Raw genomic sequence first — 18,756 nt, forward strand, 5'->3', positions numbered from 1 at the left:
CCTAGTGCTGGATAAATAGATTAGGGAGTGATCAACACAGAGGTGGTAACTGAAGTCAAGAGAACTGATAACGACTCCAAATAAAAGAGGACCCAGGAAAGAGCCCTTAGTAGTATCCATGGTTAGTATACATAATGTTGATGAAGATTATGCAAAAGAGATTGAGAAGGAGCAGTCAGACATGTAGGAGGAGAACCAAGAGTCACCAAAACCCGGAGAGGAAAAGGTATCCAAGAGGAGAAGGTGGTCCACAATGTCAAATTTTGCAGAGAAATCAGGAAAAGTGAGTATTGAAAATATGCTATTGTATTTGGCAATTAAGGCATCACTGGTAACTTTGGAGAGAGTTGTTTCAGTTGAATGAGACAGGAAGCCATATTAAACTGGATTTAGAAGAGAATGAGAGGAGATGAAACAGAAGCATTGATTGAGGGTAGCTTTTTCAAGGAGTTTAGCAGTCAATAAGCATTTATTAGGCTTAGGGAAGAGAAGGAAAGATAAAGGGAGAAAGCTGGTGACCATGATAAGATCTAGGAAGGGCTTTTCATGGATAGGGAAGTCATGGGTGTGTTTGTAGGTATCAGGAAAGGAATCGGTAATTAGGGAGAAATGGAAGGTTAGAGAGATAGTGAGGATGATAGTAGGGGCAATCTGCTGGCCATGAGAGAAGGGGCTGAGATCAAGAGAACATATAGAAGGGTTGGCCCTGGTAAGCAGAAGGGCAATCTCATCATCAGAGACTTCAGTGAAGGACTAGAGAGAAGGATAGGAAATTAGTTAGGGAGAAGGATTGCCTTGCTGAAGTGAAGGTCCAGTCAAATTGTCTAGCATAAATTTGTAGAATAATCAGTCAGCCGGGTCTTGTTTCTTCAAGTTCTGTTCACCATTAGATGAGTAAGAGCAGATGAGTCAAAGGGTGGAGATAATACAGGGCTGGGATTTGGCAAAATGTGATTGTCAATGGATCCTAAGTGAACAAGGGATTCAAGAGTAGAGGATAGTATAGTACTGAACTGGTTCACCAAAGGGTCAGGACTGAGAAAGGAAAAGGGTGCAGTACATCAGGAGTGATAATCTGGGATAGCACTGAGATATGGTGGGTTTGGAGGTCACTGTAAAGATGAAGAGTAAGTTTAAAAGGAGTAAGACATAGAGAAAGATGGAAAGATAAAAGACTAGGATCAGATAAAGAAAATTCAGCATTCTTGAACATGGAAGGTTAACACACAGGGGTTGTGGTCATTGCAAACAAGGGTTTGACCATCCCTGTTTGTAGCTAAAGTGGAATGGAAGAGTAGGTCATAGGAGTAGAATAGTTAGAGGAACTGAGAAGTTGGATATATGGGGATGCTTCAAAATGTATGTTGAAGTCTCTTAGAATGAGGACAGGAGTTAGGATGGAGAGAAAGACTGTGAGCTGTGAGCTTTCCCACCCAGGATGCACTTGCCTCCCCCACCTCCAGGTGCGACACCACCTCCCCTCTGTCTCGTAAAGGTTTAACTTCACACTTCAAAGTTTGCCATGGACGATGATATTGCTGCTCTTGTTGACACTGGCTCTGCAATGTGCAAACCGGCTTTGCAGGAGACGGTGTCCCTCAGGCAGTCATTGTTGGGTGCCCCAGACATCAGGGCGTGGTGGTGGGTATGGTCCAGAAAGACAGCTATGTGGGGGATGAGGCCCTGAAGTACCCCATTGAACATGGTATTGCCACCCACTGGGATGACATGGAGAAGATCTGGCATCATACTTTCTACAGTGAGCTCCGTGTGACCTCTGAAGAGCACCCTGTCCTGTTCACAAAAGCGCCCCTGAACCCCAAAGCCAACAGAGAAAAGATGACTTAGATTATGTTTGAGACCTTCAACGCCCCAGCCATGTATGTTGTCATCTAGGCTGTGCAGTCCCTGTATGCCTCCGGTCATACCACTGGTATTGTGATGGACTCCAGTGATTGTGTGACCCACACTGTGCCCATCTATGAAGATTATTATGCCCTTCCCCACACCATCCTCTGTCTGGATCTGGCTGACCATGATCTGACGGACTACCTCATGAAGATCCTGACCGAGAGAGGGCACAGTTTCACTACCACAGCTGAGAGGGAAATCGTGCATGACATCAAGGAGAAGCTGTGTTACGTCGACCTAGACTTTGAGCAGGAGATGCACTGCTGCATCTAGCCCTTCTCTGGAAAAGAGCTATGAGATCCCTGATGGTCAGGTTATCACCATTGGCAACGAGAGGTTCTGATGCCCAGAAGCTCTCTTCCAACTATCTTTCTTAGGTATGGAATCCTGTGGAATCCACAAAACTACCTTCAACTCAATCATGAAGTATGATGTTGACATCTGTAAGGATTTGTATGCCAATACTATATTGTCTGGTGGTACTACCATGTACCCAGGCATTGCTGACAGGATGCAGGAGATTACAGCCCTAGCTCCCAGCACAATGAAAATCAAGATCATTGCCCCACCTGAGCAAAATATTCTGTCTGGATTGGAGGCTCCATCCTGGCCTCTCTTTCCACCTTCCAGCAGATGTGGATCAGCAAGCAGGAGTATGATGAATCTGGGCCCTCCATTGTCCACTGCAAATGCTTCTAAATGGACTGTTTGTGGTTGTTTTATTTTTTTTGTCAAAGGGTGTGACATGATAATTGCCCCAAAAAAGAGATGAGATTGGCATGGCTTTATTTGTTTTTTTTTTGTTTTTTGGGGTTTTTTTGGCACTTGACTCAAGATTTAAAAACTGGAACAGTAAAGGTGATGAGCAGTCTAAGAATGTTGGAGGCAAACATCCCCAAAGTTCTACAATGTGTCTTCAGGACTCTGATTGTACATTTGTTGTTTTTTTCAATAGTCATTCCAAATTTTGTATAGTGCATTGTTACAGAGTTACAAGCCTCTATGCAGGGTGTCCTCTGCTACAGCAAACGAGCTACATAACAAAAATCCAGATGGGGAGGGGGAAGGGGGGAGGGTACTAGTATTGCTTTACAAGTAAATTATGTAATCCTTTAAAAATTTTTTTTGTATCTTCCTCCTTAGTACTTGTTCCTTTTTTCTAATTGTCAGCCATAATGAATGGCCCCCTAAATTCCCTCTCTGCCCCCAACGTACATGTGAATGAAGACTTTACAATCTCCCTGCGAGTTTTTTGAGATTGGTGCCAGTACTTGGGGGAGGGGAGGAGCTTTACCTGTATACTGACTTAAGACCAGTTCAAATAAAAGTGTACATGTTAAAGAAAAAAAAAGAAAAACTCTGAGCCCAGCACTGAACTCATTGACACAGAAAATGTCCTGGGAGTTGGTAGATAACAACCCCAGAATCTGGTTTGGATGATAAATTTGAACTGAAGAATCTTGAAGAAGAAGCTGCCAAGTGATAGTAGTAAAGGGAGAGTCTGGAAGTGACACTAGGGAACAAGAAGCATTCTGACTCTCCCACCATTACCAAGGAGCTGGAGTATGAGTCAAAGTACAGTGAGTACTGGAATGAGTTTCCAGAGATTCAGTGTCATCAGGAGGGAGCCAGGTCTCAGTGAGCACCAGAAGATGGAAGGGGCAAAAGAGGCAGTGGTGTAAAATGAGAACGAGTTTGTTAATTATGGAGCAGGTATTCCAGAGAGTACCTTGGAAGGTCCTTGGAAGTGGTTGGCAGATCTGGAGTGGGACATTGTGGGGAGATAGGGTTGAGGAGGATGGAAATAGGAGGGCAGATAGCTAAGGCTGGGGGAAGGGTTATCCTTTGGCAGCTAGAAGTTCTATAACATTTGCAGAACATAGGAGGAAGGAGTATTTAACCATTGAGGAACGAGTCCAGGCAGAATAAGAATGAGATTGGTTAATGACAGCAGTGATAAGAAAGTTTAAGATTGATCTTCTAGGTGTCATCAGAGCCTTCAACTGCCAAACCTACCATATTGCTGTGACCTAGGAAGTGTGTGGAAACTCATTTTGTAGTAGATATGAGTAGTCCTAATGCCTGGCTAGTTGTACCCATCTCTCCATCAATACCTGCTATGTTGCAATCAGAGAGTGAGGAGATTGATTATCTGTCCAGAACACAGCTTGTCTGTGTCATGCTTTTGGGCCAGTCCAGAAGCCTAGAGAAGAGCTGGGATATAGTTTGTATTAAAATGGAAGCCTGTTAAGAAGGAAGGAGATGGTTTGTCAAAGTCTGTAAGCATTCTGGGGACTGTGATGTTACTATTTAATGTACTACTGTGTACCTTTACTAATATTCCTACTGAGTAATATACTACTGTATACCAAGCGTGACATTGGTGAAGAAAGAAGTTTGTTGAAATGTTTTTTTACAAATCTTTTTCATCTGTTTGCTGTCCTTCTTACCTGTTCATTCTTGAACGTCCTTGAGATAACTTTGTTTACTTAGATATCTTGCCAAACTTACTTTAAACTGGTTTTGTCTACCACTGAGTCTATTTTTATGGAATGACACTACTCATAATTGGCCATCACCACTCTTCACAATATTTTATGGATGAATTTATATTCTAAATTACTGTTGACTTTTGCAGCAATATTTCCCCTTTGAGCAAGTCAGATGTATACTGGCCAGGGTGTTTTCTGAGTACTTTTGGTTTTCTCATGGAAATTCATTTAGATTGCTTAAACTTCTGGATGAGATTATTACAGTCAGTGGCAATGTAATTTCCATTGTCTATTTCCCATGTTTGATTTTCAATAGCATTTAAATAAGTCAGGGTTAAATCATTTTAATTGTACAGCATATCTTTTTACCTTTTTCTCATTATTGTTATTATTTTTAAAAAAAATCTTAATTGTGACAAGATCATGATCTTATGGTGCACAGTTAACTCAATAGTAACTTTCACATGAATAAAAATCTTTTCCAGTTTGGTAGACCTGTTCCCCACTTCCCAGTGATGGTGGGTCTCACCAATAGGCCATATTCTTCAATGCATCCTAAGGACTCCCTGGCCTTGCTATCTACTATATGCTCTCTTAGAATTCTAAGAGCCTTGCCATCCACTCTGTATAATCTCCTTAGGACTCTGAGTCTTTCCATCTGCTCAGTAGCTCTCTCTCTCTCTCTCTCTCTCTCTCTCTCTCTCTCTCTCTCTCTCTCTCTCATTCCCCAATTTGAATGTGATCTCCTTGGGATCAGACTATTCTTCTGTTTGTATACCCAGCACTTTGCATACTGCTTACCACATGGTAAACACTTAATAAATGCCTATTCATTCATTTGTTTGTTAATGTATAAGCTGAAGTTATTTTCATCTTTTTGCAAATCCTTGTCTTTAATACTGCAATATGCTTGATGAAATAATGATTCTTGTAGCCTTTGGGTACATGATAAAAATCTATTGGGAACATGATAAAAATCTGTTGGGCAAATTCTGTTCTTTGTCCAGCTCTCCAAAAAGAAAAAGAAAATAAACGTCTGACACACTTTAAAGTTTAACCTGCATTATTAACATTTTCTCCTTCACATTCTTAAGTCTAGAAAATCAAAAAAACAAATCAAATCCTAATTTGTAGCATTGCCAATTTCTGAGCTCACCTGGAAAATTTAAGAATTGGCTCTCCAGCTGGTGTGAGCTGGTTCCTGCACAGCCCTACCTTGCATTTAGATGCAATTTCTTTCTTTCATCTGGTTTATAGCAAGAATGTCAAGTTTGACATAATTCAACTCCTCAAGCAACATGTCCACTCATTGGCCACTGAACAAGGATCTCATGTTTAGAGTGCCAACAGTCAAACTAAGTTTGTTGACAAGCTAAAAACTATCCCTCCCCCAACAGATTTTTTTCACCAAACTTTCTGTACATGCAAACTTAAGAGGAATTCCATATGTCTAAATAAAGCCTGCTATGTCCCAACTTAGATTTTCCCCGTATTTTGAACACCAGATCAGCGTTTCCCTTTAGAGAAATCATCTGTCTCTGTATTATCTGTCCAACTTTAGTAAATTCAAGAAGAGAAAATTTGCTAAGTCGAAATGTTGAAAGGGAAAAAAAAAAAACATGTTTGTCTGGAAATGAATTTTAAATAAAAGCATTTCCTTATGGACAGTTTAAAGTCTCTGCTTGCAGGAGAAGCCTAGATTATATTCTTAAATGCATAGTGAGAGGAGGTTAATTCTATGTCATTTCCTATTGCAGTTACAGACTTTGTCATGGGAAATCATTAACTTTGTTCCATTGTCTTTTCTTAGTTATGAGAATGAAATATTTGCATATTAATGCCTGAGATGTTTTGTGAATCTCAATGGCATTTTGCTGCTATCTGTGCTGGGTAAGTTTGCCTTGGTAGCCATAGTACCCCATAGCAATAAAAGAAAAAAAAAAGGAGGCCATAGTCATCTAAAGTACTTTGAAAAGAGGTAAAGCCGTGTTCCCCTTATAGGCCACTGCCTGACATAGTGGATAAAGTGCTGGATTTAAGTCACAAAAACCTGGGCTCAAATCCAGTTTCAGACGCTCACTAGGCATGACCTAAGAAGCAAGTTACTTAAGCTCTCCCAGCCTCAAATTCCTTGTCTGTAAAATTAATATAATAATACCTACATTCCTAGCTGTGTGACCTTGGGTAAGTCACTTAAGTGCTCTGTGCTTCAGCTTTCTCATTTGCAAAATGGGGCTAATAATAGCACCTACCTCCCAGGGTGGCTTTAATCCCAGGGGATTAAATGAGAAAACATTTGTGGTATAAATTCTATTTATCATCATCATCATCATCATCATCATTACTTAACCCACAGGCTTATCATGAGGATCAAATGACCTAATGTTTGTCAAGTCAGCAAGCATTGAATAAGCACCTCCTATGTGCCAGATAATGTGCTAAGTGTTGGGGATACAGAGAAAGGCAAAATCAGCGTGTAAAGTGCTCTGCAAACTTTAAAGCATTATATATGTCAGTAATTATAGGCATTATAAATTCTATCAGTCTGTCAACAAGCGTTTATATTAAACTCCTTGCCCTCAGGGATCACAAAGTCAATCAGGAAGATAACATGTTCATAAAGAAGATAAACATGGGGTAATTTTTTTTTACCCACAGAAAGAGGGTACTAGCAGCTTAGATAGTCAAAAACCAATGGATTTTCATTTTTGAAGTGCCCTTGGTCTTTAATATTACTTTGTATTTATTTCACCTATGTTCTACCTGTTGTCTCTCCAACCCAGAAGAATATAAGTTCTTTGAGGACAGGGACCAGTTTTGGTTTTGTAGTCCTAGTCCCTAGCTCAGTGCCTGGCACATAGTAGGTGTCTAATAAGTGTTTGTTGACTGCATGCTTGAATGCATGAATAACTGTTGTGTAGAGACCTAGAATGTTGAGCTCCAGTGAAAACAAAAACCTAGCAACTGCTGTGATTGGGAAATAAGATGATAAACAGTTCCTGATACCAAGATTTTAATGGTCTAAGATCAACATACCCTGGAGACGAAAGGCGGGAAAGGGCCATCCTCCATTCTGGCTCATATCCTCCCGAGAGAACTGTGTGTATCCACAAGAACAGCGAGCCCTTTTGGCTCTTTCCCAGGGCTCAGAATGGGGCTATCATTTTTGTTTGCTTTGCAAATATCTTAATGGGAAATGGTTCAACACCACCCTATGGGTTAATCTTCAGAGTTCTGCCTGACAGCTGTTAGCTTCAGGAGCCACATGGTCGCCTTCCGTCGGGATGGAGCTGACGCTGATTGCTGCATACCGGGCCGAGGCTGCGGATCTTCTTTAGTTACCGAATTTACAGTCTGACGAGGGGTCCCCCACTGGCTTGTAGTTTTATTTTGTTCTGCCTGAGAGGCTCAATTGCTTCCTCCTATGCTTTCTCTCTCTTTCCCTTTCTGCCCAGATCAAGCCACTTGTTTGAATTCATCTCACTGAACAGTAATGTTTTACAACGCCCACGCAAGCACTTACAGGTTGTTGCTTTTTAAAAAAAAGAAAGAAATCAAATGGGCCTGGTGCCTTTTCCGTGTGTTTATTTGTTTTGAATTATATTACTGGAAGAAGAGGCTGGAATGTTTGGGGGCGGGAAAGGTAGAGAGAATTTGGTCTCTTTTCTTTCAATCTCATAAGCTTGACTTCACCTGAGGATTTCAATATATAAAAATATATTTGGTCAACAAGCCAAGTCATCATAATACTTTATGACTCACTTCTTCCTTTGAGACGATTTGTTCTTATACTAAAGCTGTTTTTCAGTTGCTACTCTCCTCTGAATGGAATTAAGTCTTTGTTTTCTCTAATCTAGTGTGTTGGCTGCTGTGACACTAATAATTACTTTCCCAATTTCTTTGTGACTTTCTTAGTAAGGTTGGAAAGTACCTACTAAACAGGCTAGATAAAATTCCTGTGAGGCCACATTTAGTAGGGAGTGGTGGGGGGGAGGTGAGGAAAGGAAGTAGGGAGGGTATTCCCCATCTCTAAAAAAAATGCAAGAAGTACATCTTACAACCACAGGTCATAGACAAAAGTCCAATTACCTCTGGGTTAACCCAATTCTGTGTATAAGGCCTCTGACTTCTTATTTTTTTTCCTACCTCTTTCCCTATGGTCCAAGCTTTCTGGAGCTTTCATCCTCAATGTCATACTCTCTCTCTACAGGAAATCACTTTTAAGTCTGCCCTTCTTAACCCTTTAATACTCACTCACTTACACTACCTGGTTGCCTTAGGTTCTTCATCTGTAAAACGAGCTGGAGAAGAAATGGCAAACCACTCCAGTATCTTTGCCAAGAAAACCCCAAATGGGGTCACGATGAGTTGGACATGACTGAAAAATGACTGAACACACACACACACACACACACACACACATAAAATATTTCCACCTTGGTCTGGCTCCCTGAAATACACTCTTATTTTTTTTCCATTTAGATTAGTGACCACCTCAATTTCCTTGACTTCCAGGTCATCTCTAGCACCAGGGTTTCCTTTCTGTACCATGCCTGACTCCCGCTTCCCACCTCCCATATTCTTGCCTGGGATTTTTACTTCATTCTCTGTAGTTTCCCCAAAATGTGCTTCTGTTGATTTTCATTCAATGCCACATATTAGATATATTCCTTTTAAGTACCTTTTAGCCTTCCTGAAAAAGAGGAAGTGAAAGCGGATCTTGTTGCTCTAGATGTTAGAAGTCAAAAGCAATGTCAAAATCCAGCTTTTGAGGTATATAAAAGCTATAATGATCACCCACTAAGCTCCTCCCCCACTCCCCTCTTTAAGCTACCCATCAAAGTGATATTACGATAATACTTTAGTCTAAAATTCTTGGTACCCCATGCATAAGAAACCTTTCTCAGTGTTTCTATAATATCATCATCATCATAACTAGCACTTTAAGGTTTACAAAATACTTTATATATGTTTACTTATTTGACCCTCACAGCAATCCTGGGAGATAGGCAATATTATTATCTCTATTTTACAGATAGGGAAATTGAGGCACAGAGCAGTTAAGTGACTTGCTCAGGGTCACACAGTTTGTCAATATCTGAAGTGGAATTCAAACTCAGGTCTTCACGATTCTAAGTTTCGCCTTTCTATCTATCATACCACCTAGCTGCTGCTGCTAAAACTTCCTGAACTCAATCCTCTTTGGCCTTTTACCAAAGGCTTAACCACTTTCTTTGAGGAAGCTAGGTGAAAAGATCTGGAAGGAACTCTGTTCTCCTTGAAGATAAGGGTGCTATCGTGTTTGACAAGGGTACAAGGCCCCTTGATGGATCCACTTAAGACCAGAATCCTCTTTCCATTCTGCCTAAATCAGATTAGGGTAACGATTAGACAAAAAAAGAGAGAAGTCTTTAATTAGTTCAATTATTGCAGGGATCCTTAACCTGGAGTCCCTGTGTATAGATTTCAGGAGAGTCCATGAGCTTGGATGGAAAACATTTTATTTTAATAAATTTTATTTCCCTTCTATGTTTTAGTTTGTGCATTTAAAGGCATCATTTTGCAAAGGGGCCAATTGTCTTCCCCAGACTATGAAAGGTCAAGAACTGGAGTTCATGGAAGTGTCTCTTAAATTTACCTTGGACCAGATGGAAAGAAGGATCCTAGAAGAAGTGAGCAAAGATGGATTAAATAATTTTAGGAAAATCTCTAGGGCAGATGTTCTTTTTGGTCTCAAAATCCCTTTACATGTTTAAAAATATTGCAGATCCCAAAGAGCTTTTGTTTATGTGGGCTATATTTATCAATATTTACTGTATTAGAAATTAAAACTGATAATTTTTTTAAAAATTTGCTTATTTAAAATAACAATGATAAACCTGTTATATATTTATATAGATGACATTTTTTATTTAAAAAAACATAAATTTTCCAAAACAAGAGAATTTAGTGAGAAGGGTAGAATTGTTTTTCATAGTTTTGCAAATCTTTTTATGTCTGGCTTAATAGAAGACAGCTGGATTCTCATATCTGCTTCTTTATTCGATCTGTCTCGGTGTTGTTTTGGTTGAAATACATAAAGAAAATATGACCTCACACAAATATGTAGCTGGAAAAGGGAGTAGTATTTTAATAGGCAAATAACATCTTAGTATTATTTTGAAAATAGTTTTAATCATAAGGACCCCATGAAAGTGTCTTGGGGATCCCCAGGGATCTCAAACAAGACTTTAAGAGTCATACAGCTTTAGGGTGTGCAGACATTTTAAGTTGCTGTTGCTCTGAGACTGTTACCTAAATTCCATTTACTCAAAAGCACATTAAAGATTGATAGAGCACTGGGCTTGGAATCAGGAAGACTAATCTTCATGAGTTCAAATCCAGCCTCAGAATTTTCTTCCATATAGCTCTGAGGTTGCCTCCTGAGTCTACCAAAGTGAAAGAGAGAAAGCAGTACAGAGGAAGTTGCTCAGAGTCATTGGAATCCTTAGACTTTATCAGGTCCAAAGGGCCTGTGCTCTGGCATTTGTTTAATAGAAACGAATTATTAAAAATAATAATTATGACCAACTTATATTTTAGCATTCTTGATCTGAAAAACCACTTTTATACTTATGATCTCATGGGAATTTCACCAGAACTCTATTAGGCAAGTATTGATTGTCTCAATATCATGGAATGGTGAAATGATTTATCTAAGATCATCCAATCTTTAATGTGCTTTTGAGTAAATATAATCAACAGTGAAAAAGAGTTATTTATCATTCCCCTTGTGTAAAGTCCTCTGTTTGCTATAAATCAAACGTGGAATCCCTATTCTGTAGAGTTGATAACCTAAGGCACACTGGAAGGTTTCAGTTATCCAAAGAATATTTTGAAGCCTTTCGGGAGCTGTCGAGGCAAGGCACTGCATGCTTAACATAATTTATCTTAAAGCAATCCTGGGTCTTAGTAGCCTCTGCCACTAGGTTAGATACTAATGTAAAAAGATATAGTCTTTAAATTTTTCCCCTTTTTGTTATGTCGAATTTGGCATATGTCAATGAGCACAAACATTTCCATATACAAAGAAGAACAAAACAAAAAGAGGCTTCTGAATGAAACCATGAATCTCTTCTCTGAACCACTTGGGGAGTTTTTTAAGTGTATTTCAAATTTAACATGTGTCACAGGGATATTCTTAATGTTTGCCCAAATCATTTATTGACCCTAATTCAGTCTTATATTAATGTTATATATTCATTTCTGGGTGGCACAATTTAGGAATTACATTGACTACATTGATAGAGCACTGTGCTTGGAATCAGGAAGACTAATCTTCATGAGTTCAAATCCATCCTCAGGCACTTCCTAGCTGTGTGACCCTGGGCAAGTCACATAACCCTGTTTGCTTCAGTTTCCCCATCTGCCAAATAAGCTGGAGAAGGAAATGGCAAACCACTCTAGTATCTTTGCTAAGAAAACCCCAAATGGGGTCATGAAGAGTTGAACACATCTGAAACAACCCAACAACAACGTGACAATCTGTAGAGCTTCCGCTGGAGAACAACTGGGATGGCAAAGGATTTTATGACCACGAGTTAAAGGAATAAGACCTTATAAAGATGCAAATTTGGATTTAATGTAAGGGATAACTTCCTAACCACTAGAGCTTTCTAAAAGTGAAATCTACTGCCCAAGGAAGTAGGGGGTCCCACTCAATGGAGGTTTTCAGGCAACAATTGTATGACTAGCTGTTGTGTATGTTATCAAGGGAATTTTTGTTCATATACTGGTTTAATTAAGTTCAGGAAGCATTTATCAAGGGCCTAGCATGTGCTTGACGTAGTGTTAGACTCTAGAATGGAAAGCCAAAAATGAAAATAGCCTCTGCTCTCAGGGAGCTTTTTTTTAAACTAGGAAAGACAAAATATACCAGGAAAAGAAAATATAAAATATCTCCAAATTCAATCCAGCAAGCTATCAATAAGCTATGTGCAAGGCATTGTGCTAACCATTGAAGATGCAAAGACAAAGATGAAAGTCACTGGCCTGCTTAATCACAATTAAGTAATTTTAGGGGTGGAGAATCGATAACACTTGGTAGAAGCAGGAAAAGCCTTGAGTAGGAGGTGGCACTTACACCAAGTCTTGAACATGGGTAGAGATTCCAAGAGGTAGATGTGAGGAGGAAGAACGTTCTAGGCATGAGAATCAGCCTATGCAAAAACATGAAGGTAGGAGGTGGGAGTGTTGTATATGAGAGGGAGTAATGTGAAATCAGTCCAGTAAAATAAATTGGAACCAGATTACAAAGAGTTTTAAATGTCAAACAGAGGAAATTGTATTTTAGCCTAGAAGCCATAGGGAGCCACCTGAGCTTCATGAGCAGAGGAGTGACATGTCAGATAAGTGCTATAAGAATATCAATTTGGCAACAGAGAAAAGGATGGATGGGAGATGGAGACTGGAGAAAGGGAGATCAATGTAGAGGCTATTGCAATCATTAGGACTTGAACTAGTTGTACTAAACAGCCCCCGAAATCCCTTACAACTCTGAGATTCTGTGGTTCTATGAGTACTTGAAATGTCTAGCTTTTGAAAACACTAAAAACATGCAGACGAAGTTGTTGGTTGTAATTTGCAGGACACGAATGAGTAAAACAGAGTTCCCCTCCCCCCATGAGTCAAGGGTTCTTCATGGAAGAAAGGTTCCCTATTTCTATCTGAATCTTCAGCAATAGTTGTCGCCTTCAGAGATAAAGATTGAATTGAGGAGATAGAGAAGAATACAAAATAAAATTGAGATGTTTTAAAATAGCTAGAAAATTAAGAATGCATGGGCTTTTGAGGAAGGGGTGATTGTGAATCGAACAAATACTGTCAAGTAGAGGCCCCAGTGGGATTTGTGGGAGCTAGTGTGTGTATGAATATATCTGTGTAGACATAGATATATACATATGTGTAAAATACTAACTTAGAGCAACTGCTTTATGAAATATTTATTATCTGTTTCTGGCCCTGTTTATAATTACATCCTTAAGAGATGTCTTCTAGATCTTAAAGGAGCTGTACTATCTTTGGGCAAACTCATAAATAGCTATATATATATATATATGAATATAACTTGCTTTCAACTCAAATGGCTTGAGGCTCCAATTAGAGAAGTATCCATCCAAACTGGCCATTAGGTAAAGCAACGTGCCATGGACAGTTAGTTCCATGAAAACTGTGGTACAGATAATTGCTTTGTCAAAATCCTTTTAAGGCAGGATTTTATGACCTAAAGGTGGGGTTTGGTTATCATTCGTTGCAAAGGGATCAGAGGTATGCCCAGAATTTGAGAAGGATCAACTCAACATAATTTGTATTTACTTACCTCTGTCAATTCAGTCATATTTTTAGTTGTGTCTGACTGTTTGTGAACCCATTTGGGGTTTTCTTGGCAAAGATACTGGTGAGGTTTGCCATTTCCTTCAGCTGATTCTATAGATGAGGAACTAAGGCAAACAGGGTTTGCTCAGGGTCACACAGCTAGTAAGTCTCTGAGGCCTGATTTGAACTGAGGCCTTCCTGACTCCAGGCCTGGCACTCTATCCACTGTGCCACCTAGCTGCCCACTTTTCTGTCTACCCGTTGTATTTCCCAGCATAACGTAAGCTCCTTGAGGTCACGGATCATTCGGTTTTTCTGGATCCTTAGCACCTAGCACATTCCCTTATATATAATAGATGCAATGTGTTGTGAATTTAAAGGTTATCAGACATTTTGTTTAATTTGAACCAGGGAAAAATTAGTAATTGCCAAAATCTATGTTGTCCAGACTTTCCCTTTTCTTTTCTCCCCTGTTGTAATTTTTCTTAAAGCTACCGATTTAAAAGAAAAAAAGACCACAACAACTGTTTTCTCCTCTCTCATTTATGTCAACTTAGAAAATCTGAGGACAAATTTTAGAGCTTCACCACCTGTTTGTGGTCATTTACTTTGGAGAAGGTGAACACCTACATATTTGTGTATAGGGACTGGCTATTGGTAAATCTGCTTCAGGAATTTGGAATTTTTTATCAATTTGAAAAAGAATTTTAAAAACTTGTAACAGAAACGCTGATGAGTAGAACAATGAGAAAAGTCATAGCATCCCAAATGAAAACAGAAAACAGAACTGGGATCCCTTCTGATCAGTCTCTCCTACTCTGTCATTAAAATCAATTCAAATTGCCTTCAAAAAGCAGTTCACAGAGAAATTTAATTGGCTTGATCGACATAGGACAAAAATAGTAGAAATTAAGAATGGATTATCACAACTCTTTCTGACAGTTTCTGTAGCATCAACAAGAATATATCACCTTTTCTCATTTGACCCTCATGATAACTTTATGGGCTACTGTAGGTACGTGTGTGTGTGTGTGTGTGTGTGTGTGTGTGTGGGCTTGTGATTTCACTGTAGTAAGGAGTTCCCTTGCAAGAAAGTTCCTTCTACCAACTACAGGTATGATAATCTATATTACTACATATTATACATAGATTATTATACCTCTATAGCTTTCAGTATAATAATCCTTATTTTACAGATGAGAAAACTGAGGCCCCGAGGGGGAAATGACTTACCTAAAGACACACATGTTAGAGCCAGAATCAAAACCAGACCTTCTGACTCCAAATCTAGTGTTCTATCCATTATATCACACAGGTTATGATGTTGATGAATGAATAGCAGAAAGTCATTGAACATAAAAGGTGCAAGGACCTGAGGGAACATTAAGTCCATTCCTTCAATGAGGTGATTGAGAATCTAGAAAGGTTAAATGATTTGCTCAATGGTCATACAAAATATAAAATACATGATCATACAAAAAAAATGTCAGGCAGGTAGGTGGCACAGCAGATAGAGTACAAGATTTGGAGTCAGGAAGACCTGAGTTTTAATCTAGTCTCAACACTTACTAGATGTGTGACCCTGGACAAGTCATTTAAACCTGTTTGCCTCAGTTTCCTCTTCTGTCAAATGAGCTGGAGAAGGAAATGGCAAACTACTTCAGGATCTTTGCCAAGAAAACCCCAAATAGGGTCACTAAGTGTTGGACACGACTGAAATGATAAAACATATAAAATAACACTAAGGGGGAGAAAGGGAAGACTAAAGCCCAGGTCTCCTGATTCCTATTCTAACACCTTTTCTATGACACAATTCACTTTGTAGAGCCTCATTATAACTAGGCTTGAACGTAGATCAGAAAAAAATTAGATAAAACTAAACTAGGATGCTTCTTACCTCATCCTCTCCAAGAAACCTTTGCCTAACAATATAACATATGCTTATCACTCTCCCAAACTCCTGCGCCTCATAAAGTTAGTGACATCCCCAGTCCCACGGTGAAGATCTTAATTGTTCTAGATTTGGTTTTTTATCTCACCAAAAAGAACATAGACAACTCGAGAACAGGGACCTGTCTTACGCTGTTTCCTTTAATGTCTAACAAGGTGCTAGGCACAGCATAGTCCACGCTCAAAAAATAACTTGTTGATTGTCCAAGCAATTGGTATAGTGGTAAATGGTGGAAAATATTACTATCATCAAGCAAAAGTTATTTACTCAGGAACATTAGCTGTGTAATGTCTCATGTAAATTATGCATCAGCTTGTACTCTTCTGATACATTTCAGCTCAACTTGTGTTTTCCTCAAAACATTTTCCATTACTATTCCCCAATCCCTATCTTCAAAGACATTCAAAAGATAATGTGTGAGAAAAATATAAAATACCCACCTTATGCAAATATGTGTATATGATTTACATACTAATGATGCAGAGAAATTCATACCACATTTATACTGTCGCGTCAGATAGTCCAAATGTACAGATTCTTTGTAAAAACATAAATAAGGATGTAAGAATTAGGCTAGACTCTAAGGTCCATGAGGACAGGGATTGCACTGAATGAATGAATGAATGAATGAAAAAAATGAATGAATATTAGGTCCTGCCAGTAATTATTAAGCCGGCATATTGAATCAGTTCAAAGCAGTATTCCATCTCTGGCAGCAACACCAAAAAATACTGTGCGGAAAGGTATGGTTATCATCTTTGCTGGATGTCAAAAATTGGTGGTCTCCCCACCAACTTCCCTTAATAGCCTATTATAGCTCTGTCATCCATTAAATTTAATTCAGCCCTTGGGGAGATTATTTGTTTTACATTATCACCCCTTGTGAAAACAGCTGACCTCAAAGTCCTTCTTCTTATTCTAAATCCACCCTCCTCAGGCACCAAATAGTTCTTCATCGCTCTAATTATATCCTGATCTGGGCCTATCTCTTTTATTATGGTGAGTTGGCTGCTATTTCTGGGGCCCAAATAATTGAATTTTATCTGAGGTGCATGAGTGAAAAGGAATTAAGATAAAGCCCCCCCCCTTTTTTTTTTTACTGGATTTGGTGGCCCTGTGGGAAGTAGACAGAAGCTACAGGTTTCATAAGCTAGTTTTTGTTGAGTCATTTCAGGCATGTCTGACTCTTCGTGACCCCATTTGGGGTTTTCTTGGCAAAGATCCTGAAGTGGTTTGCCATTTCCTTCTCTAGTTAATTTTATAGATGAGGAAATTGAGGCAAACAGGGCTAAGTGACTTGCCCAGGGTTATACAACTAGTTAAACGTTTGAGGCCACATTTGAACTCAGGTCTTTCTGACCCCACGCCTGGCATTCTATCCACTGTACCACCTAGCTGCCCCTAAATTAGCTGCACCTCCAAACAGAAAGAAGGGATCGGCAAGTGAGAGACTCTCTACTTGGCTTTATCCTGTTTTAACATTTTTATCAGTGACTTCACTAAAGGCATAGAAGCCATACTTATCTAAGTGAGGTCAACAAAAACAACAACAACAAACAACAGCATGAGATTAGCTGTAATCCTTCCTACATTGTGAACTGTCTATGAGTCCTTTCCTCTCAAGCAGTTACCACTGCCTTACAGAATTGAAGGTTTAGAACTGGAAGGAACCTCAAAGACTAACTTGGTCCAACCTCCTTATTTTGCAGGTGAAGAAACTGAGACCCAGAAAAGATAGAATTGCCCAGGGCCACACAGCTTGTGTGTATAGAAGGTAGAATTTGAGCCTCAGTCTCCTGATTCCAGAGCCACCTCTTTTCCAGCTGTATTTATTATGTTTGCTGCTTCATGCATAAAGCATGATTTTAGAAATTCTAAGTCCTAAAGGAAAGAAGGTAATCTGCATGAGATCATATATATTAAGCTCTTGCTATGTGCAAGGTACCATGTTGAGCATCAAAGATACCAAAATAGATATTGACATAGATTCTGATTTCAGGGAATCATAATCTAATAGGAAAATGACACGTGTATGCACAGGTAACTGGGATAGAAGGAAGAGCATGTTGATTGCAGGAGAGGTCCAGGCAGAGCTCTATGAGAAGATGGAGGAAAGGGAACCGGCGTTCAACTTGGGGACATGCGGGTGATGAGGAAAAGGCTTTATGGAAGATATGGCACTTGAACTGGGCCTTGCAGAGAAGGAAATAATGGGGTAAAGTTGAAAAGGACAGCTAGGTGGCTCAGTGGATAGAGCACCAGGCCTGGAGTCAGGAAGACCTGAGTTCAAATGTGACCTCAGACACTTCCTAGCTGTGTAACCCTGGGCAAGTCACTTAATCCTGTTTGCCTCAGCTTTATCTGTAAATGAACTGGAGAAGGAAATGGTGAATCACTCCAGTATCTGCCAAGAAAATACCAAATGGAGTCATGAAGCATCGGTCATCGCTGAACAACAAAGTTGAAAAAGCATTGGGTTTGAAGTCAGGACCTGGGTTAAAATCTCTGCATCACTACTTGTGTCTTTGTGACCTTGGGCAAATCACCTAACGTTTTTTATGCCCTCCTCATTTCCTCTAAAAAATTAAAGTGTTGGATTTTAAAGTCCAATTTAATGACTTTTAAGGTCTTATCCAGCTGTAAATCTCTTACTATATTATTCTTATTTTATTATTATTTATTAGCAAATAGAGACAGGAGAGAACAAGATGAGAATGGGGAGTGAGGTAGAGAACAGTTCAGTTGAACTGGAACATGGACTATATTTAAGAGACCGTAGATTGGAATAAACTGAAACTTTCCCCAGGTGGTGTCTCTCCCACTAGCCTGGAAGCTCCTTGAGCGCATGGGCTGCCTGGTTTCTCTCAGCACTTTGTATTCCCAGTGCTTGGGATACATTAAGTGCTCAATAAATGCTTTATTCGTATATGCACATGTATGCCCCCATCTATTTTACATGTGTATGCAATGACTCCTAACCAAAATAAGGAGCTTATAAACCTAATTAGTGGTGAGTTATCCAAGGTTTTCAAGTCCTTAATTTTTTTT

The 18,756-nt window shown here is 39.4% G+C and overlaps 1 protein-coding gene and 1 pseudogene across 1 annotated transcript in view; both read left to right on the forward strand.

Moving 5' to 3' along the window:
* MYO3B (myosin IIIB) overlaps positions 1-18,756 on the forward strand; it is a 636,303-nt gene that overhangs the window by 443,358 nt on the left and 174,189 nt on the right. The gene's annotated exons all lie outside the window — the stretch shown is intronic.
* On the forward strand, positions 1,523-2,610 carry LOC118839434 (annotated as a pseudogene).

Source organism: Trichosurus vulpecula, chromosome 2, assembly GCF_011100635.1.
Source record: "Trichosurus vulpecula isolate mTriVul1 chromosome 2, mTriVul1.pri, whole genome shotgun sequence".
Classification (NCBI taxonomy): Eukaryota; Metazoa; Chordata; class Mammalia; order Diprotodontia; family Phalangeridae; genus Trichosurus; species Trichosurus vulpecula.